The 22,860-nt window shown below is 43.3% G+C and overlaps 1 protein-coding gene and 1 long non-coding RNA gene across 2 annotated transcripts in view; one reads left to right on the plus strand and one right to left on the minus strand.

The window, feature by feature from the left end:
* Positions 1-11,721, minus strand: part of SERHL2 (serine hydrolase like 2) — a 48,854-nt gene extending 37,133 nt beyond the window's left edge. The window contains exon 1 of the mRNA XM_060245330.1: positions 11,716-11,721. The gene's annotated coding sequence lies outside the window, so the exon portion shown is untranslated. The remainder of the gene's footprint in view (positions 1-11,715) is intronic.
* The window catches only part of LOC132576304 (uncharacterized), a 34,909-nt gene continuing 12,945 nt past the window's right edge, over positions 897-22,860 (plus strand). Inside the window, exons 1-2 of the long non-coding RNA XR_009555749.1 lie at positions 897-1,512; positions 20,947-21,100. This is a non-coding gene — a long non-coding RNA (uncharacterized LOC132576304). The remainder of the gene's footprint in view (positions 1,513-20,946; positions 21,101-22,860) is intronic.

The following is a 22,860-nucleotide window of genomic DNA, read 5'->3' on the forward strand; positions in this document are numbered from 1 at the left end:
GACTTGGGTCTCCCTAGCCTGACACTGTTAACCACTACACCACACTGGCTCTCTTCAGTAAATATGATAATGCCTAGTTGATTAATCTATATGAATCAATTTTAAAATGTAAAAACAAACTCACATTGCTGTTTCCAAAAGTTTTTTTTTAAGTAACATTAAATCCTTACACTTTCTTCAATACCTCAAGTGTTTTGGAGCTACGTAATGCAAATTTATTTAAATTTAATACTTATAAGTTAAAAGGGAAATGGTTAATAAATTGCAAATTCTTTAATGGGTTGATATCCTTATTTGGAGCCCCTAGTCAGCATTAAATCTGTGTTTGCAGCTTTAGAAGATTCTGCCAATGACATCACAGTAGAATGTAGGCAGCACCCTGTACCTAGCCCAGTTTTAAACTCTAATTCAGCCAGGAAGCCCCCTTTGGGAATCACTCCCTTGCCCCTGACTCATCTTACAAGGTTGTTGTGAGGACAGAACAGTGTTGAACATAAACATATGAAGCTGCCTTATACTGAATCAGACCCTCAGTCCATCACAGTCAGTATTGTCTACTCAGACTGGCAGCCACTCTCAAGGGTCTCAAGCTGAGGTTTTTCACACCTATTTTTGCCTGGACCCTTTTTAGTTGGAGTTGCCGGGGATTTAACCTGGGACCTTCTGCTTACCAAGCAGATGCTCTACCACTGAGCCACCGTCCCTCCCCTATATCCTGCCGTTGAGGATATCAGCTCTTTCACACAAAACTCCTTGAAAAAAAAGCATGAAACAACAAATAAATGAAATACAATTAATAAATTTTTAACAGGAGGCTGGAATTCCTGAAGGACCCGGCTTTTATGCAAACCACTATGTAATGTAAATGCTAATTATCAGCTGCCGCTGTGAGAATTAGTTCCAGTAGTTCCTCTCACTTAATCGCTACTCCAGAGTTTTACATTCTTCCTTCGGCGCTTTTGCATTAATGTGCCGCTTCTCACGTGTCACAGACCAGGGCAAGGGAAGGAAGGATGGATACCGCCCCCCTCCCCCGTTTCTGATTAGGGACGGCACTTGGGAGAGGTCCCTGAAGTATCCATTCCTGGAACGAAGTGGGGAGGTGTAAGGCTTTCTTCAAGCAGCAGGCGACAGAGCCAGAGGTGCAGAAGGAAGTCCCTGCAGTTTTCTCTCGAGGTGGAGGTCCCGCTTGTTCGGAGCCGCAGCTGCGCGTTGCTGGCGTCAGTAGAACACCTTGGCTTTTGTAGTGCAAGCCCCGAATCGGGTTAGGTTTGGGTTCTGATTAATCATTTCTTGTTTTGAGTTTGAGGGGAAACTTCTCTCTCCAATCCCCCTTGCAAAAAGGCACGGGAGATTGTTTTTTTTAAAGCCCGAGAAAGGAGGACGGTGTTCTCTCTTTCCCCACGTTTGAATGCGAAGAGCCTTTCCTTCCTTCTGCAAACTTTCTCGGCCCTCCAGTCTCCGCAAAAGCAGCAAGAGGATTTGCTTGCCTTGTGCCATTTGCACCCTGAAGTAAGTATGCCCAATTTTCTACTTCATGCAGCGTTTTTTCTTTAAGGGGGGGGGGGGCCTCGGGGCGCTCGATAGGTGACTACAGCCCGGGGGGGGGGGCTCTACGGCTGCAACCGCACAAAAGCCGGGACTGAGCGCCGGTTATTTCCTGCTGTTACTCTGCGCCGCTGCAGCTCGTGTGCTAGTTGCTTTCTGCTTGTCGCGGATCAGATAGCCCCTCTTTCTCGGTGGAAGCCGCTTAGCCCGGGGGAGGGGGTCTCTGCTGAGCCAGCGGCTCCTGAAGTTTCAAGCGGATGGCTGAGCCCAAGCCAGCCTAGAACCTCGCGAACGGAGCCATAGCAGCATCTGGCTTCAATTAGCTGGGGGCTGCTCCTATGAGCTGTTTCTGGCCGCGGTGAAAGCCAAGTGGAAGGAGATTTCCAACTCCCTCCTCCTCTCCCGAGGAAAGATGTGCTCTGCCTCCTTCAAATGGGTTCTTTGAGTCACTGAAGGAAACAGTGGCTGACCTCAAAAAGGCTTTTCAAAATAAAGGAGCGCAGCTTCTAGACAGTAAGAGAATACTGTAGTAAGAACAGAGGACGGTATATTAGACGCGATTCCGATGCTCAGGTTGTAAGACCTGTCCCATCGAAGCTATAAGAACTCGAAACTGGGGAAAGTCTGTCACCTGAGGGGCATTTTTACAGCCCTTTCACCTCCATGTTCACTGTGGGGTGTTCCATCTGTTCAAAGGGATCTTGTGCTGACTATGCAAAACGATTTATAGTTAAGCTTGAGAAACCTGAAAGGTGTGACAGAGTTGATGCTCCACTCGTTTGACAACTTGTCCCTCAGTTTATGACTGTTAAATACTACTAGGCCTATGCAGATTCTTGCTGAACCGACTCTTTTCAAAGTCTGGTTTCCCTTGCTACTCTCATTTTAAACATATAATCTACTTCTATTGAAGCTCCCAGCAGCTGATGGCTAGAGGTTTCTTGGTATTCCATTTTTCAGTTATCAGGGCATCTGAAAACCCGTAGGTGCTGTAGCATAGTGGTGCCAGTTACCATAATATTATAGAATACAGGAAAAGTCTAGATTAGTAATGCTAGTTTTGTTAGCATGATTTCAGGTGTGGGTTTATGTTGATTATTGTATTGTCTCCTGGCAGAATTGAATAAGGGTGCTTTCAGACACTCTGAATAATGCGCTTTCAACCCCTTTCTGGTGCACTTTTGCAATTCCTTACCAGTGGATTTTGCTGCTTCACATAGTAAAATCCATTCACAAAGTGCACTTGAAAGGTATTGTTGACTGGCATTAGGCGTAGTACTTGGAGCAAAAGGTAAACAATAACATGGGAAGTTCTTTATTTCTTATGTGCATGTTGACAGTTCAAAATACTTAATTGACTTGCAAAAGGTGGGTCATGTTCTTAAGGATTGTTTTGTTTTGTTAGTAGTTTGAATCTATAGTTAAGTCATAAAGGATGATATTTGTGGGATGTCAAGAAAGCCTTCCTTCAGGTTGCTTTCACATGGGAGCATGAATACATCTGTACATATCCCTGCTGTACTCACAGCTGTTGGGGAGGGGTGGTGGCTGAGTGGCAGAGTGTATTCTTGGCCTGCAGAAGGTCCTCGGTTCAGTCTCCAGCATCTCCAACTAGAAAAGGGATGGGGAACCTTTTTTCTGCCAAGGGCCATATGGATATTTATAACATCATTCACGGGCCATACAAATTATCAACTTTAAAAACAGTGTTCCGTCGAGGGAGAACGATTCATGCCAGCAGAATTAATGCAAATAATTGTTTTTCTATTTGAAGTCATGTGGGGAGAGCCTAATCTGACTCACACACCTGGCCCGCCGCCCTAGGCAAATGCATAGTTCCAGGGCTTTTTTATAGAAAAAGCCCAGCAGGAACTCAATAACATATTAGACCACATCCCATTAGGTCACACACTCATTAGCATACTAGGCCACAGCATCTGGGATAATCAAGTGCAAATTGAACTGGTGGTAGCTGGCTCCCACTCCCATCCCTGGCACCCCTTCCTCCCTCCCATCATGCAGAAGCTTCAGCTGCTCCCAGCAGACCTTTAAAGGCACCCACATACCCCAGCAGCAATCCTCCTTAATGCCCACCACACAGGTTCCACAGAGAGAGAGAGAGAAAAGAGAGAAAGGGAGTAGAAAGGGAAATAAAGAAATGGAGGGAAGAAAAGAGTAATGAAGGTAAACAAAGGAGGAAGAAATGGAAAGAAAGGGAAATAAAGAAATGGGGGAAGAAATGGAAAGGGGAGAAGAAAGGGAAATAAAGAAATGTGGGGAAGAAATGGAAAGAAAGGGGAGAAGAAAAGGAAATAAAGAAATGTGGGGAAGAAATTGAAAGAAATGGGAATAAAGAGAAACAAAGAAATGGGGGGAAGAAAGAGAAATAAAGAAATGAGGGGGAAACGTACCTGAACTGTGATAGTAACTTTTCCAGGCCCTGCAGCAATTCTGGCCGGGCAGCCAGGCCCCAGGGAGGCCGCTGCACAGTACATCTGGGCCCTGTGATCCCTGCCGGGCCCTTGGGAGGCTGCTGATCCTTGATGGCCAATCAGACCCCAAGGAGGCTGCCACATGGCTCGGTTCGGCCTAGCAATCTCTAAGGGCCATACCAAGTGATCTCAAGGGCCTTAAACGGCCCTTGGGACAGAGGTTCCCCACCCCTGAACTAGAAGGATCATGTAGTAGGTGACATGAAAGACCTCCACCTGATACTTTAAGAGTCACTGCCTGTCTGAGTAGACAATGCTGACCTTGATGGGACTGATGGTCTGATTCAACTTATGGTAGCTTCATATATTTCCATACCTTTCCTCTGTCACATCTGTGCAGAAAAATTATAAAATGGTGATTCTGTTGCCCCTCCCCTGTGGCCCACACGCCCCACCTTCCTCTTCCTTTTCCCGCCTAGCTGAACTGTAATACTACAACATGGCACAAGGGAGAATGGGGGGAAAGCCCTTTTAGCGTATGCCACACCTGTTGATCCCAAATGTTGGTATTCCACCTCTAAACTTTCTTCCCACCTACACCTACCTGTTTTCTTCCCAAAGCCTGTTAGGGATGTTCATTCTGGCCAGTCTAAATGCTCACTCCTTATGAGGGGTAGATTCATGTGTTTTCTTTAGTGAGAATGAATCTGTCCCTTTCTCTAGACACAATAGCACAGTCTGTGTCACACAGTGGCTAAAAAACATAGAGGATGATTATAAAATAGCACATATCCTTCTGCAGTATCCTTTGTATGTAACCTCAGGAGGCATTATATATTACTGTGTTTGCAAGCTTATTCTGACATATATTCCTATGATTTAGTTACTTTTTTATTTCCGACAGGGATCAAAAAAGAACTCTAGCAGTTGCAAAAAATGTTTACTCATTTTTTCTATTGGGTGATAAGTGATTAACAACAACTATCCACTGCTCAAGACTGATGTATCGTAGATGTTTTACTGGATAAAAAGGAAAGGAAAAGGCCCTTTCAAGGGTTGAAGGGTGTGTGCAGAGTTTACCTCTTCATCTCAAAGGTGGAGTTTAGCTGTAGTGTACCTAGCTATTTGGTGCCCAGGGTGGATAATTTTTTGACACCCCCTCCTCCCTCCCTCCCTCTCTCTCTCTCTGTCAAGACACAGCTAATTTATGCTAACCCTGTAGGATTTTCAAGGCAAGAGATATTTGGAGGTGGTTATTGCTTGTCTCCTTGTCAGCCCTGCTTAGGTTCGGAGATCTGATGAGATCAAGCTAGGCTGTGGTTATCCAGCTCAGGGCCCCTCCTCTATACAATGAGATTATTTTCAGTAATACTCATGAAATAAAAGAAATTAATAATAATGGCCAGAAAATAGATTCATGTCAGTAGTTGTGTTGGTTTGAAGCAGCAGAACAAAGTTTGGTATTAAAGGTGCCACTAGATCCAAACTTCGTTTCAGTGGCCAGAAAAGAAACAGACAGTGAAAATTTTATTTTATTTAAGTTTGTATATATTATCATGCCAGTACAAGAAATCAGAAATCCTACTCGCTATTCCATTATGAGAGCCAGCATGGTGTAGTGGTTATAAGCCAGACTAGGATCTGGGAAGTCCAAGTTCAAATCCCCATTCGTGCCATGGAAGCTTGCTGGGTGACCCTGGGCCTGCCATATTACTCTCAGTCTAGCTTTGACCTCCAATGTTCCCTCTAAGCTCCACAGTGCTGTGAGCAGAAATTTAAAAAGCTAATAGCATTAAAGTTGTGAGCAAGTCTATATTTGACTGTTGCATAAATTAGTTTTTTTAGAAGATTACTTCCATAACCGTGTAAAAATTCTCAGAGTACTTTTAAATTATATTTAAACTATATTTTAAGAATAATTTAAACATGTGGGATCTTATGCAATTCTGCAGGGCCTGTAAGGCAGGCGTTTGGTTGAGGGCAGTGATGGTTTACGGCATGGCTGGCACCCTTCCCTGTTCTCCGCTCCTTGACTGATTCAGTTCTTCTTCCCCATATCCATGAGGTGACCATAGCACAGACCAGGAATGTGCAAATTTTACCACTTGATTTTAAATTAATATATTCCTTGTTTTGATATTGTTTTTATGTGGGTTTTTTTTACTGTTTTTACAATATTGTACATTGTCTAGAGTCCCACAATTGTGAGGATTAGGTGATGCATAAATGTGATAAAATAAAAAAATAAATAAGAGAAAAACAGAGTCAAGTCAAATTTCACCCTTTCTTTTCCACTATATTGGTAACTTGTCCTCTGGAGAACAGGTCTTCCTGCCCTATTTCACTATATTGGTAGTTTTGTCTTCCAGTGAACAGGTCTACCCACCCTTTTCATTATATTGTTAGACCTGTTCTCTGGAAAACAGGTCTACCCACCCCTTTCCACCAGACCTGGCCTCGGACCATCACCCCCGTGCTGAGCCTTAGAAAATATACCAGTCCACTTTGCTTTTTAAAAATGAAATATGACAACCAGCGTTACAGGTCAAGTATAACAGAGGAGGAAAAATCATTGTCAGTATCCTGCCTAACTTAACAAACAAGAAATTGCTTAAATATTATCAACCTTCACAAACTACGTATGTACATTTCCCTGTGGCTCAAGGCAGCTTATAAATAATACTGAAAAGTATAGGGGTGTTTAAAAAAAAAAGTTCCCCTCCCCCAGCTCCATTGCAGCCTATGATGCTCATTATCTGATATACATCATTTTGTATTATAGCACCTTATCTGTTGTGGTTTTAATTAATTAATTAATTTAATGTATTTTATTGTATTTTATCGTATAATGTATTTACTGTAATTCATGGCACTTTCCATGTCTGTGAGCCGCCCTGAGCCTGCCTTGGTGGGGAGGGCGGATATAAATAAAAAATTATTATTATTATTATTATAGTCAATGAGCCCCATAGGCTATAACAGGGGTGGCCAACAGTAGCTCTCCAGATGTTTTTTGCCTACAACTCCCATCAGCCCCAGCCATTGGCCATGCTGGCTGGGGCTGATGGGAGCTGTAGGCAAAAAACATCTGGAGAGCTACCATTGGCCACCTCTGAGCTATAATTTAGAATTGATCTAGGGGTATCTGGGGCTGGGTTTTTTTGAGGTAGTAGAGGCACCAATTTTGCAGCATAGCTGCTGGTGCATCTCCTCAAAAACCTCCCCAAGTTTCAAAAAGATTGGATCAGGGGATCCAGTTCTATGGGCCCCTTAAGGAGGTTCCCCCATCCTCTGTTGTTTCCAAGCACAGCTTAGAGGGAACTGTACCCCAGGATAGCCTGATCTTGTTAGATCTCAAAGTTAAGCAGGGTCAACGTGGAGGCAGGCAGTGGCAGACCACCTCCCAACGTCACTTGCCTTGAAAACCCTACAGGGTTTCTGTAAGTCAGCTGTGACTTGACAGGAAAAAAAATCCAGGAGGGCTTCTGTTCTCCATTCTGAATACCAAGAGTGACCATCCCAAACATCTCCAAAGTATTTTTAGGAGCTAGGGGCCTGCCTTTTTACTAACTTTTACTAACTAACACTCGCCAAAGCTTCACAAATAGGGATTGCAAACTTCACCAGACTGGATGTTAAAGAAACACATTACCTTTCCCCAAGAAGGTGCCCCCCCCATCCTTCATCTCTACGGAAGAAACTGAGTAGGGGGCATTTTTGCAAGCTCAGCAGAACCAGAGCAATGTATAGTGCCCAGCAAGCCCAGTGCCAATGGGGCAATGCCAACTGATGACAAGCACAAAATCACAGTCCAAGCAAGGGTTGGGGGTTGGAAGCCCAGCAGAACCACTGCAGTGTGTCCAGCAAACCCCATGCGGTCCTGTTCATAATGTTAACAAAGGTTTGCTATGATACTACTTCGAAATACATTCTATCACCAAACAGGATAAGGATGAGAAGGTCTTGAGCCCAAGAACTGAAAATAAAGATGGGGGAAACACAGGAGAATTAGGTGAAGGGAGACAGAAATGAATGAGAAAGGTGTGGAGAAGAGGGAAAGAAGTTAGGAGAGGGAATGTTTTTATCTTGCTGCAACACCCTAACTACTGCTTTGCAAGATCTGGTTGAGCTGGGTGCAACAAAAGGAAGAGGAAAAGACTGGATTATTGGAGAAAATAATTGCCAGATTGGCAATTACTGTATCAGCTATCAGCCTGCTAGCTCCTTTGTTGTTAAGTGAGTTTACTTCAGTCTTGGAGCAAAGGAAGTCTAGCCAATCCTAGAGCTTTTTGCTATGCTCAAACTTCCCTGCCCTCTAGTGGCTGCAACCAAAACTGCATTTAAAATAAAAGGAAAGACTGGCTTTGAGGAGCCCCTTCAAGGGCCTTCTTCAAGCTGCACCGAGGGCAGGGTGCAGTCCCTGCCCCATCCTTGGTATGCCTCTACCCACTTCCCCATATTGACTGCAGATGGGTCACGCAGATGGGCTGCTCTGCCAGCGGCCACCTCCCAGTGTCAGAAAAAAGGAGGTTTGCTTTTGATCCGGATTTAAAAGGGGGGGGGGAGGATACAGGAGCCAGATGAGTCATGCTTGATGCTCCCAAATACTGTGGGGGCTACCATTACCAGGTGGGAAATGCCTCAATCGGTGTTAGAACCAGATGCTCTGCAGACTGAGGAGAGGGTGATATATCTGAATTTGAATTCCAGCTTAATTAGCAAAGCATACAGTTGAGATTTACTGTTCCACGTTTCACAAAGCGACATCACATGGAATGCTTCTGTTCACACTATACTGGATTAAAAGCTGTGCCTTGTAAGAAAATATTCTTGGCCCTCTTCACCACCAATTCTTATAAAGTAAACAGTAGTTGTGACACAACAATTTTTGTACAATTCATTTGAAGCATATTTTGCTGACAGCACAATCCATGGGGAGTGCACATCCGAGCTTAATGTGCTTCGTGAAAAACTCTCAGAATGAATAAATCTACTCCACATTTAGTGCCTTTCTTGATGAGTGTCCCAGAAATTGGAAGGCAGTCTTGTAACCAGGGCTGGCCCTAGATTGTCGGGCACCCTAGGCAAGGCTAATTTCTGCTGTCTCCTCCCCCCTGCACTGATAACATCACTGAGTCACATGGGGGCACCCAGTTCAGTGCCCCCAGAAGGCTAGTGCCCTAGGGAATTGTCTAGTTTGCCTAGTTGTAACTGCACACTAGAGTAATGGTTTAAAAGGCTTTGCTGTAGGACAATAGGATCTTACAGATGGTATCTATCTTTGTGATAAAGCCAGCTGCTGTTAAATAAAACTGTGATTTTCTTTTGCTGCTTGGTTAATTATATTTAGATTTTTTTGTATTGTTTATAGCTTTAAATTATGTTGTAAGCTGCCTTAAATATATTTTCAAAATATTTTAACTTAGTAAAAATAGACATGTAATGTGCTGTATTTTCAGAACAGAGTCTGATGCTGATCCCACAGTGTTCTTGTACCTCTCTATTTCAGAACAATTTTAGAGCAAACCCCTCAAAGTAGTAGAGATTCTTACAATCCTGTGTGCACTGATGTTTTAAGGGTTTTTTATTATTGAAAGTAGAAAATTATATACATAGCTGTTTTAGGCTTTGAGATTCTGTTTGTCTTTCTTTAAAGCACAGATAACCCCAGTGGAAGAATGGGATGATTATGCAGAACCCCAGAGTTGCTAGGTCCTTCCTGGCCACTGGCGGAGGACGAGAGGGTATAATTAATGGCTCCAGGTTGGGAAACTCCTTGAGATTTTGGAATAGAGCCTGGAGAGGACAGAGACCTCAGCTGGGTGCAATGCCAAAGAGTCCACTCTCAAAAGCTTCCATTTTCTCCGGAGTTTTCCATTTTCTTCTATACTCTGGAGATGAGCTGTAATTCTGGGGAATCCCAAGGTCCCACCTGGAGGCTGGCATCCCTATGAACAGTTGGGAGGCTCAAAATAATGAAGACAGGATCCTTCAGTGTCACTTCATGCTTACGATCAAATACTTTCAGAAATGAAAAAATATGAAAGAAAACAGTCATTTGTTTTAAAATTATGTAGTTCTCTGTACACCTTAATTAAATACTTGTAACCTAAAAATGTAAATGTTGTGTACTTTGCTGGGCCTTTTCACCCCGGACCGCCAAATGCCCCAGATGCTCTCCCCCTAGGTCTTGCGGTGGCCATCTTTCTCGCAGGGTATCAATATGCCCTCCAGTTTCATCCGGGGAAGGTGATGGGCCACGTGGATGCTCTAAGCTGCTTGCCACTACCATCGGGGGACCCGGCTCCGGCGTACCAGATCCTGCTTTTTTGAGTCTCTACTGGACTGCCTGGTGCACGCTAAGGACATAGCCCATCTTTCCGCCAAGGACAAGATCCTCTCCCACGTTCTGGACGGGTTGTGGAGGGAATGACCCACCAGTCAGATGGGCCTGGATTTTACAGTTTATGCTTCTCATCAGGACGAGCTCTCGGTACATAAAGGGTGTTTGTTGTGGGAAAGTAGGGTGGTGGTGCCCTCGGCACTGCATCTGCGAGTCTTCACCGTGTTACATGAAACCCACCCAGGAATTGTGTGCATGAAGGCACCCACCTGCAGCCATGTATGGTGGCCCAGGATCAACGATGTGATTGAATCTTGGGTCGCCCAATGCCAAACCTGCCAGAAGTCCCAATTTGCACCCCAGCGTAGCAGTGGGAGTCCATGTGCAACCCCTGGTCTCATTTGCAGCTGGACTTTGCGGGACCTTTCCAGGGAAAAACTTTCTTCCTTATAGTGGACTCCCACTTGAAATGGCTTGAGGTAACCCCTGTGTCATCAACCTCCTCCCGGGTCACCATCGGTACTCTCTACTGGGCCTTTGCATCACATGGTCTGCTAGACACCCTCGTCTCTGACAATGGGACGGTGTTCATGTAGGGTGAGTTTCAGGATTTTTGCGCCTGCAACTTAATCAGGGACCTTTCCACCTGGTCACCAATGGCCAAGCAGAGAGGATGGTGTGGACGACTAAAGAATCCCTCCGCCACATTATCCAAGGAGATTGGGAGTCCTGCCTAGCTGAGTTCTTATTAGCCCAACATGCCATCCCATGCTCCACCACTGGCCGCAGCCCAGCAGAGCTCTTAATGGTCTGGCTGTTGTCCAGCAACCTCAGCAGGATGCACCCAGATCGAGTCCTAGACCTACAGCAGATGCCAGAGGTGCTCTGGTGCTCTTTGGGTTTGATACAGGGGACCTGGTCTTTGCAAAGAACTTTGGGGGCAGCCCAAATTGGATCTCGGCAAAGATTGCCTGGGTCTTGGAGTCAGTCATGTATGAGGTAATCACGGAGGGAGGGTCAACCTTTAGGCGACACATTGACCAGTTATGGTCCTGGGCAGGTCTGGAGTATGAGGTCAAGGACTACTGTCCTGTCAACCAGTCAGCCGCTCCGATGCCCCCTCCCACGAGCAGGCCAAACTGGAGGCCCTGGCTCCCACCCTCTGGACCGAACCAGTGGCCACCAAGGATCCCGCTATCCCAGCGGACACTCTCGCATTGCCAGCTTCTCCAACAGCCACCCCAGAAGTAGCAACTGCTCCTCCGCCAGCTCCGACACAATCAGGCAGTCCACACGGGAGCATCACGAGGCGGCCTACTTGAAAGACCATGTTTGCTAAGGCTTACGAACTAGGGGGGAAGGGATGTTGTGTACATAAACTAATGTTGTGACTTTGGAATGTGGTTCCTGCCTGGCTCATTGGAGCCTTGAGGCCTGAGCTTGGGGACTCAGGAACAATGGTCAGTAGGATTGAAATCCTTGCTGCCCTGCCCCAATCACAGGCCCCCTGCTGGTTTGAATGATCCAATGGCATGCTAGCGTGGGAACTTGAATGTATATATAGATATAGTTGGCCCAGTTCTCTGTTCCAAGTGCAGCCCTATACTTCGCTGTATCTGATAAAGGAGCTCTGATCACTACTCTGTCTCTTCCATGCGTCGAACCCACTATATTATAGTAAAGGTGGGCAAGCACCAGTCATTTTCAACTCTGGGGTCGGAATTTAGAGGGAGGTATTTGTGAGTTTCCTGCATTGTGCAGGGGGTTGCACTAGATGACCCTGGAGGTCCCTTTCAACTCTATGATTCTATGGGGTGACATTACATCACGATATTTTCATTGCAGACTTTTTACATGGTGGTTTGCCATTGCCTTCCTCAGTCTTCTACACTTTCCTCCCAGCAAGCTGGGTACTCATTTTACCGACCTAGAAAGGATGGAAGGCTGAGTCACCCTTGAGCTGGCTACCTAAACCCAGCTACTGCTGGGATCAAACTCAGGTCATGAGCAGAGAGGTTGGACTGCAGTACTGCCGTCAAATTAGCACATGCTTGTAGATTTTTTTAAAAAAAATCTCTTTGCTAAGTGTCAACATGTCACAGACTTTTTTGGGAGGGATGCTTTCATGATAGCTTGTTACTCTTCTTCAACCTGTGCCTTTGCTTTGTTTTACATATTAAAAAATCTTTTAACAGGAAGATCATCTGATAGCAGTCTGCAACAGCATACTTTACAAAAACTTCAAGTTTGATAATGCACATTCCCTTTGCATTCATCTTTGCAGATTTTTGACATTTACAAAAACAAAACAGAAACCTTGGGTCCTTCTTCTTTTAAGTGCTTATCAAATTCTAAGTAGCAAACCTTTTTTAATACACTTGAGCTTTTGACTTCATAACTGCGTATGAAGATGACTAAGATACCACTGTAATTAGTTGGTTGAGACCGAAAATGAGCAGATTTTGGGGCCAGAACACTGACATGCAAAATCTTACTTAAGATCTTGATAACAACCACCATTTTACTTTAAGTTCATGAATTTAAAAGAACTTTCTATTTACTTTGTCTCCCTTTTGACTTCCATAACTTCATAACAGATGTGTCCATTTGGGAAAACAGATGGCGTTGCAAATGCTATGTTTGTATATATCTCAACTGTTCTGGTCCAGTTACTTCTGTCTGCAACTTACTTCACAGTACAATTCTAATCAGACTTCATTAGACTTAGAAGGATGTAACTTTGCTAGAATCCCACTTTAGTCTCCAGGCCTAGTCCTTGTGGCTTCTTGCCCTTGAATTTTAGAATTTCAGCATCCTTCCTGTTTGAGGTCCCTCTGACAGAACACATGACTAGCAGTTGTGGGTGATGCTCTTCCTCCTAATCTCTATAGCAAAACCCATAGAGACATGGGGAAATTCCAGTATCAGTATGGTCATAATTAGAAAGCTAGAGGGCAGAATTATAAATACAGTGTGAAAACTATTTTCAGCGCCATAAAATTGTTTAATGTTCTCGAATGGCAAGATGTCCCAAGAGAGTCCTTATAGGGTCAGTTCCCCTGTGAGGAGGAAGTGCTCTGACCTGGGGTTGCCAGGTCCAACTCAGAAAATATCCGGAGACTTTGGGGGTGGGGGTGGAGATTTTCCCATTCCCTAAAATAAAAATACAGCAGTGCAGTTCCCCTGAATACAGTCTTCATTTCCTCACTCCCAGCAGCTAAACTTCCACTAAATGAAAGTGAATACGCACACACACACACACACAAAGCAGCCAAAATAAACACAGTTAGCAAGTACACACTTTTGTGATCTCACTGGGGCAATATACTCATGTTGCTGAGTATAACTATCTGCAGTATTTCAGCCAGCTTCTTCAGACTAATAGGAAAATGAAAGAACAGCCTACAGGGTGGAGTTTTTCTCCAAACAAACAGGGATGGAGAGCAACGTGGCTCTGTCTGCTCACCCCAACCCCCTGCAGCTTTCCTGCCAAGGTTTAAAGGCACACACACATTCAGAAACACCAACAGTTGCAAGCCTTTTCTAAACCTGCTGAGATCTGAAGGCACATGGTGGCTTTTGGGGTGGGGCTTCCCCCCACCAGTCAACTGGCTGGCGGTGGGGAGGAGCCCAGAAAAAGGGGGATCCCCCACCCAGACCTGAGGACTGGCAAGCCTACTCTGACCTCACCATCTCTTCATTAGTAGATTTATTTACAAACACAAACACAGACATTGTACAGGGGGAGCAGAGTGATAGGTAAGCAGCATTTAAAGGCTGCTTCTTGTTCCTCAGTTGTTGTTCTTGTAGCTTCTCTGACTGCCCAAATCCAAAGTAGACAGACAGGCAGACATACAGGTTTTAGTCTCCAGCCTGGTTGTAAATATGACTTGAAAATTTCAGAATCTTGGACTAGGACGTTGTTATCAATCAAGCTAAAACCCTGAAGCAATGGAAATGTCTTCACTGAACACTAGAATTACAAAGGCCTGGAACTTTAATTGAAAATTTCAGGGAACACTGGAAAAAAAATTCCTGTAAAGTATTTTCTCCTTTTGCATGAATGAAATGCTTTTAAAGATAAGAGATTACTAGTTCAAAATGTGTAGTATGAAGATGTTTATGTAAAACAATCTTTTCCTTAGATAATTATAATTTCTATGTATGCTATAGATGTGTAAGGATTTGAAGTTTCATAATAATGATATTTTCAAGGATAGTTTATTGTTTAAATGTGACTATTCTGTCTGCAGTTAATTTTTTATAATATGTATGATGCTAATATACTTCGAATAGTTGTATGTTTTCAATATTGTGAAGTTTAGCTCACTATAAAAAAATGCTTCCTCTGTCAAGCCACAGCTGACTTATGGTTACTTCATAGATTTTTCAAGGCAAGCAACATTAAGAGGTACTTTGCCTGGTTCTTTTGTCTGGTTCTGCGTAGCAGCCCTGGTATTCCTTGGTGATCTCCCATCCAAATACTAGTTAGGGCTGACACTACATAGCTTCCTAGAACTGACAAGATTGGGATTGTCTGGGCTATCCAAGTATGCTGTAGTCCTATTGTGACTGTATGTTTTTCTCCAAATAATGTTCTTTCTTTTCTTTACTAAAAAAAATTGTGTTCTATTTTCAACTTTTCATAGAATCTTAGAGTTGGAAGGGACCTCCAAGGTCATCTAGTCCAACCCCCTGCCCAATGCAGGAAACCCACAAATACCTACCCCAAATTCACAGGATCTTCATCGCTGTCAGATGGCCATCTATCCTCTGTTTAAAAACCTCCAAGGAAGGAGAGCCCACCACCTACCAAGGAAGCCTGTTCCACTGAGGAATCTCTCTAACGGTCAGGAAGTTCTTCCTAAGGTTGAGCCAGAAACTTTCCTGATTTAATTTCAACCCATTGGTTCTGGTCCTGCCTTCTGGGGCTACAGAAAACAATCCCACACCATCCTCTATATGACAGCCCTTCAAGTACTTGAAGATGGTGATCATATCACCTCTCAGCCACCTCCTCTCCAGGCTAAACAACCCCAGCTCCTTCAACCTTTCCTCATAGGACTTAGTCTCCAGACCCCTCACCATCTTCATCGCCCTTCTCTGGACCCGTTCCAGCTTGTCTAGATCCTTCTTAAAATGTGGTGCCCAAAACTGAACACAATACTCCAGGTGAGGTCTTACCAGAGCAGAATAAAGTGATACCATCAGTTCATGTGATCCGGACACTACACTTCTGTTGATACAGCCCAAAATTGCATTTGCCTTTTTAGCCACCGCATCACACTGATGACTCATGTTCAGCGTATGTTCCACTAAGACCCCTAGATCCTTTTCGCACATACTACTGCTAAGACAAGTCTCTCCCATCCTATAACTATGCTTGGGTTTTTTCCTACTAAATTGCAGAACTTTACATTTATCCCTGTTAAAATTAATTTTATTGGTTTTAGCCCAGTTTTTCAGCCTGTCAAGGTCATCCTGTTTCTGTCTTCTACTGTATTTGCAACCCCTCCCAATTTAGTATCATTGGCAAATTTAATAAGCATTCCCTCTATTCCTTCATCCAAATAGTTTATAAAGATGTTGAATAAAATAGGTCCCAGGACAGATCCTTGAGGCACTCCACTTTAAAGCTATAAACAATACAAAAAAATCTAAATATAATTAACCAAGCAGCAAAAGGAAATCACAGTTTTATTTAACAGCAGCTGGCTTTATCACAAAGATAGATACCACCTGTAAGATCCTATTGTCCTACAGCAAAGCCTTTTAAACCATTACTCTAGTGTGCAGTTACAACTAGGCAAACTAGACAATTCCCTAGGGCACTAGCCTTCTGGGGGCACTGAACTGGGTGCCCCCATGTGACTCAGTGATGAAATAAAGATAAATGACGTCTACAGCATTCCGCTGATCCAGCAAGGTAGTCATTTTCTCAAAAAAAGAGATCAGGTTAGTTTGACATGACTTGTTCTTGAGATATCCATGCTGGCTCTTAGTAATCACATCCATTCTTTCTAAATGTTCCAGGACTGACTGTTTGATTATTTGGTCTAAAACTTTTCCAGGTTTAGACGTTAAGCTGACAGGTCGGTAGTTACCTGGATTCTCTTTTTTCCCTTTCTTGAAGATGGGGACAACATTCGCCCACCTCCAATCTTCCAGCACCTCTCCTGTTCTCCAAGAATTCTCAAAAATAATAGCCAGAGGCTCAGAAATTACATCCGCAAGCTCTTTTAGAACCCTTAGATGCAGTTCATCTGGCCCTGAGGAAAAGAAACTAGGTGTTTATGTACTACCCCTATGCTGATCCCTGGTTGGAACTTGATATCCTCCTTATATGTTCTGTTTTTGCCATGTTGAGCACCATTTTCCTCAGAAGAGAAGACTGAGGAAAAGTAGGAACTGAGCAGTTCTGCCCTCTCTTCATTACCCGTTACAATTTCACTTTCTTGCCCTCACAATGGGCCTACCATGTCCTTGCTCTTTTTCTTACTCTGAACATAAGAAAAGAACCTTTTTTTTTGTTTTTAGCATCTTTGGCCAGCCTAAGCTCATAGTGAGCTTTAGCTTTCCTAACTTTTTCTCTACAAGCACTGGTGATTTGTTTACATTCATCCTTGGTTATAAGGTCCTTCTTCCAATTCCTAAAGGAGTCTTTTTTATTTCTCAAGTCTTTAGAGAGCTGTTTATGGAGCCACTTCGGTTTCTTTAGGCTTTTTCCATTTTTTCTTCTCATAGGAATAGTCTGTGATTGCGCTTTCAGTATTTTGCTTTTAAGAAACTCCCACCCCTCCTTAATCCCCTTCTTCCTAAGTATTTCTGACCATGGGATTTTACCCAGCATAGTTCTAAGTTTATCAAAGTTTGCCTTTCTGAAGTCCAAGCTATAAGTCTGGCTACATATAGCTTTTCCCTTCCCTAAGAGTGTAAATTCCAAAATCACATGATCACAACTGCCCAGGGTCCCCACTATTTCCACTTCTTCAATCAATTCTTCCTTGTTGGTGAGAATCAAATCTAAGATAGCAGATCCCCTTGTTTCCTTCTTCACTTTCTGGAAAAGGAAGTTGTCAGCAAGACAAGTCAGGAATCTGTTTGACTTTTCATTTTTAGCAGAGTTGGACTTCCAACAGATGTCCAGGTAATTGAAATCTCCCATGATCATTGTAACCCTTCTCTTGGAAAACTTTGCAGTCTTTTGCAGGAGTATCTCATCCAAGTCCTCTGCCTGACTTGGTGGTCTATAGCAGACCCCCACAATATCACTGTTTTTTCTTACTCTTTTTATTTTTACCCAGAGACTCTCAATTGAGCTGTCATGTTCAGATTCACATATTTCCTCACAAGTATATACCTCCTCCACTGCTATGCCTCTGCCCTTTCTCATTTGCCTGTCCCTTTTAAATAAGTTCTACCCCTGAATCCTAATATTTCAGTTGTGATTGTCATCCCACCAAGTTTCAGTAAGGCCTATTATGTCATAGTCTCCTTCCCGTATTAGGACTTCCAGTTCTTCCTGTTTGTTTCCCATACCCTGTGCATTAGTGTAGAGACATCGGAATCCATGTTTTGTGCATCCCGAGGGTTTAGTTTCCTTACAAACCTGCAAGTTCACATTACCTAGTGTATGCACCACTCTCTGCAAATCTTTAATGGTCTTATCCCCAGTTTCTGGCATCATACGAGGCTTTGAATTATTGCCTCGCTCCCCCATACAATTTAGTTTAAAGCCCTCCTTATTAGGTTAGCAAGGCTGTTACCAGACACCCTTTTCCCTACCGCCATAAGGTGCAAATCATCTCCCGATAGAAGACCACCATCTCGAAAGTGTAAGCCGTGGTCCAGAAATCCGAATCTTTCCTGACGACACCATCGACGTAGCCAGTCGTTTGTTTGAAGTATTCTTCTTTCTTGTCCTGAGCCACGACCTTCAAGTGGAAGAACTGACGAGAATACAACCTGTGTGCCCAGCTCCTTCACCTTCTGACCCAGAGCCACATAGTCTTTTCTAATACGTTCAGGGCTATGACGGGCAGTATCGTTTGTTCCCACATGGATCAGCAAGAAAGGAAAGTAATCTGTGGGTTTGATACGTCTTCCAATCCTTTCTGTCACATGCTGGATGCGTGCATCCGGCTGACAGCAGACCTCTTGGGATGACAAGTCCAGTCGGCACACTTTGGGCTCCACCCTTCTGAGCAAGGAATCTCCAATCACCACCACCTTCCTCTTCCTATATTGGGGAGCAGAAGCTCCAGGCTTCTTATCCATAGGATCCTGAGAAACTTTCTTCAAGCTTCATGGAGGCTGGAGAAGTAGCCGTAGTTCCAGTGGTTCAGAATCAGTTACTGTGGGGAGATTCTGGAACCTATTGCTGAGCAGCAGAGGCTCAGAACATCTCCTGATTTTCTTTCTCCTTCGGGTTACATTTTTCCAGGAATCCTCCTCCTGTGTTGGGTTCTCTTCTAATTGCTGAGATACCACTTCTTCTCCCTCCTCGTGTCCTTTCAAGAGCGCCTCATGCGTTCTGTCAAGAAAACCTTCACCTCCCTTTATATACTGCAGTGTGGACAATCATACCTCCAGTCTCCATATATTCTCTTCCAGCAGGGTCACTAACTTACACTTGCTGCAAGTGTAATTGCTGCTACTCTTAGGTAGAAATACAAACATCCCACAGTCATTACACATCACTGCCTCTGCTCCCTCACCAGCCATGCTGCTGCCATCCATTTCAAAACTTTCTGTATCTTGACTTCTTGTTAAATCCCACTACTAGCTGTCACTTGAAACTACTTGTGAGTAAGTACCCACCTTTCTACAGATCCCCCAGGCTAAGAGCCCTTTGGCTCACGCCAAAGGCTCACGCCTCTGGCAAGGAGGAGCCTTGCAAATTAAAGGCTCAAGTCCCCACCCACCTCTGACTCAACAGCCAGAGCAACAGCAGGGGGTGGGTCCAGCAATTACCCCCAGGCAAACAAGTTCTCCTCACTCAGCAATAGCTACACAAAAGACACACAAAAGCAATTAGAAACCCCTCTCCAGCAGGCACCAAACACTCACACAGTTCCCTCCCATAGCAACCCTAGGTAATGCTCCCCAGCAGTTTTAGAAAAGCAAATCACACTCACTCACCTTACCAGCGGCTCTGTTCTAGCTTTAGAAACTTTTATTATCTCCTACTTCTGATACGATGCATGTGTTGAGGAAGCATAGACTGCAGCAGTTTGAAACTGTGTGTCTTTAATATTGAGTGTATTTGCAGCATTGCTTATAGAAAATGAAGGCTTTCCTACATTTTAAGTATTACAAGGATGCCAAATGGTACACTTTTTATGCTAACTAAATTATAAGTGATGCATTTTGTGTCTTTCAAGCATTACTTTTTAAATGTTTTATTGGGAGGAATTATTGCATATATTTTAATTTTTCCCAAAAAATTTTGCATTTCTTTGGAATTTCTAGAAATTTTGCATCTGTACTATACACACCACAGTACCATTCCTATAGCATTGTGCTTCTTCTAAGGATGTGCATGAGGCCAGTAGTCTAGATCAGGGGTGTCAAACATGCGGCCTGGGGGCTGAATTAGGCCCCAAGAGGGCTCCTGTCAGACCCCCCAGCAACTGACTGTTGTCTGCTTCCTTCTCCCTCTCTCTTGCTTCCTTATGGATAACAGTTTGCTTTGCAAGGGTTGCTCAATCACAAAGGCGCTACAGAGCAAAACCTCTGTTTCCTCCTTTGGCTGAGGCTGCTCCATAGGGGAGGAAGGGTGGGGGGAGACAGAGCTTGTTTTTCCAGGCTCTGAATTGCACAACAGAGCTACTGAGCCAAGTTTCTCTTCTTTCTATTGGCTGAGGCTTCTCCCCCTCCTGGACCTGGGGAAGGAAGGAGCTTCCTTTGCCCTGTTTCCCTAGATCCCATGGGAGAAATACAAAGAAAGCACCTTTAAGGCCAATGAATGCTAATATTTTAAGAATGTTCTAAATTTTTTTTAAAAATTTAATTGTGTTTGTCTGTGTCCTTTATAAAGTTTGTATCTTTGCTGCCTAATCTTAAATAGGTACACACATGACCTGGCCCAACATGGCCCGGCCCAACAAGGTCTCATTGGTGTCAGATCTGGCCCTCATAACAAATGAGTTTGACACCCCTGGTCTAGATAATCTGAGACTGAAAAGTGACCTTTTAATGCTACTTTATCAGTAGCATTCTTCTCCCACAGATGCCAAATTTAATTGTATAACAGCATTGCAAATGAGCTAGCTTTATTCCTTTTGGGGTATTTCTCATATTAGGACTAATCTTTAAAAATACTGCTTTTAATATAGGGCAAATGGTACAAGAAGCAGGGAGGTTGTCCTTGGAGATTTGCTCTACTGAGACAGTTGACCTGTTTAAGCAGATGAAACCCCTATGTCTGTTTTATAGCAGATATGATGCATGTTTCATTTTTCTTTCAGCATTATACACTCAGTATCATTTCCTGTGTTAGAAGCCTGGTAGGCTCAGCTTGCTTAATGTGACCTGAGTACTCTTCTAGGAAAAAACATCTGTATCTGTTTGGTTATGTATAGAATATTAAGTTAACAGTTGTTTTGCTTGACCATATTGTAGGACTCTCCAAGTCTACCACTCAACCAGATGTTTGAGGGAATTCCACAAGCTATGCAAGCTGGATATGGCTATCTCTTGCTGTGTTTTTTTGGCATTTGGGAGTCAGAAATATACTAGTTCTGAACAGATGTTGCAGCATCCAGAACACATTTTGGTAAGAATATGTTTTCTTGCTACATATGTCTACATGTACTGTTCTATTAGTTTTCTGCAATGGGTTTTTGGGTTTTTTGTAACACTGTGATTTTTTGACAGAAACAAATACTGTAAAAAGAATTTTAAAATCCCATAGGATGGTGAAAACTTTAAATGCTATTGGATGCTTCTTCAATAACTTTGGAACTAACCAAGAGCATAGTTGGTCCGTGTCAGAGCACTGACAGCAGCGGCATAAAATTTAATTCCTTGATTATTGCTGTTTGGAAAGTGTTGTTGAGAGAACTGGAATGGTGTGCAGCTGAACTTCTGCTATTTTTGGCATATTGCTCACACAACATATTTCATCCCAGAGCAAACTATTAAAAAATGATCCCAGCACATGGAATAGATCCAGTAAGGTTCTGGTTTAGCCATCTTCAATTGCAGGGATAGGAGCAGTCAGTAGCCTCTATTCAAATTTGCAAACAGTCACACTGATAAGATTGAGATCCTTCTCTTTTTCCATCTTCCTTCTCTTTTCCCCAGTTAAAGTAGTTTATATGATGCCAATAAGGGGCTTGGTGCTTTGAAACAAATTACAGACCTGTAACTCTCAAACACTACAAGGAAATGTTGATTTCCCCCTCTTCCAAATACTATAGCATTTCCTAGCTTGCAATCCATGAGCAAGTTTTACAGTCTTGAGAAATACTTAAGGGGATGCTTGGCATGACCATGGAGCAGATTGTCATATCCCAAATCAATACAGCAGCAGAGTTCCAATTCTTTGTTTGAAAATTATTCTTTGCTGTATTTTTATATGAAAACTTGGCTCTGAACTTGGTGTAGAATATAACACAATCCAGGAAAGGTAGAACAATAGACCATACAAGTTTAGGCTTGTCCTACCAGTACAATACAATTTTGGGATGATTTGCTAGTGCCTGATAATGTCAGGAAGCAGCAGCTATGTATAGTTTGGCATGTCTGACCAATGTGAACAGAGATTTAGCAGAGGATTATATTTAACTCATACACTTTAGTTTAATACAGTATATTCCTGACTTGAAGTATAGCTGATATTCCTCAGGTCTCTGTGATACACCTGAGGGAAAAACAGAGGTGTCTAAAGAAAGCAAAATCACTTTATAAGTTGAGTGACAGCAGCAATTGCCTACTCCCTGTTGGTGCACAAAGGGACAGTAAGTAATGGAATATTTCAGAGGGCTTGGTTTTTGTGGTGAATTTAATTTCTAGGGGAGCAGTACATAACCACTGAGCATTTTTGCACACAGAGTGAATAGTCTGGCTCAAAGTTGTGGTTTTGTTCTATTTTTTTAAATTTAAATATTGCATTGTGCCTGCATATCTCCTACTCTTCTCAAGGAGCACCGTGAAGGCATGAACAGTACAATCCACCTGGGTAAAATTATGAAAGGATTAGAAAAGAAAAATGTAACTTGGTGTGTAAGCAAAAAAGCAAGATGAGGATAAGATCAGGAGTCATAATCACAGCAGAAAGCTGGCAGGAGATTGGGCAATTTGTATTAGCAAAACAAAGTACATTGCTCGGAATCTTCCAGTGTAATTTGCATAGTGGGAAACAAGGGAAAAAACCCACAAGAGTTTGATTCTAGACTTTCCCAAACATTAGAGGGGATTAAGTTACAGCTACATTTTGATGTCGTGAATGGGGGGAGATATATTTAGGCATGGAGGGCCAGATTAGTGACTCCTGCCTGTGATGCTTTTGTAAGACAGGTTTGGTTTGTGTGA

Source organism: Heteronotia binoei, chromosome 8 (genome assembly GCF_032191835.1).
Source record: "Heteronotia binoei isolate CCM8104 ecotype False Entrance Well chromosome 8, APGP_CSIRO_Hbin_v1, whole genome shotgun sequence".
In the NCBI taxonomy this organism is placed as follows: domain Eukaryota; kingdom Metazoa; phylum Chordata; class Lepidosauria; order Squamata; family Gekkonidae; genus Heteronotia; species Heteronotia binoei.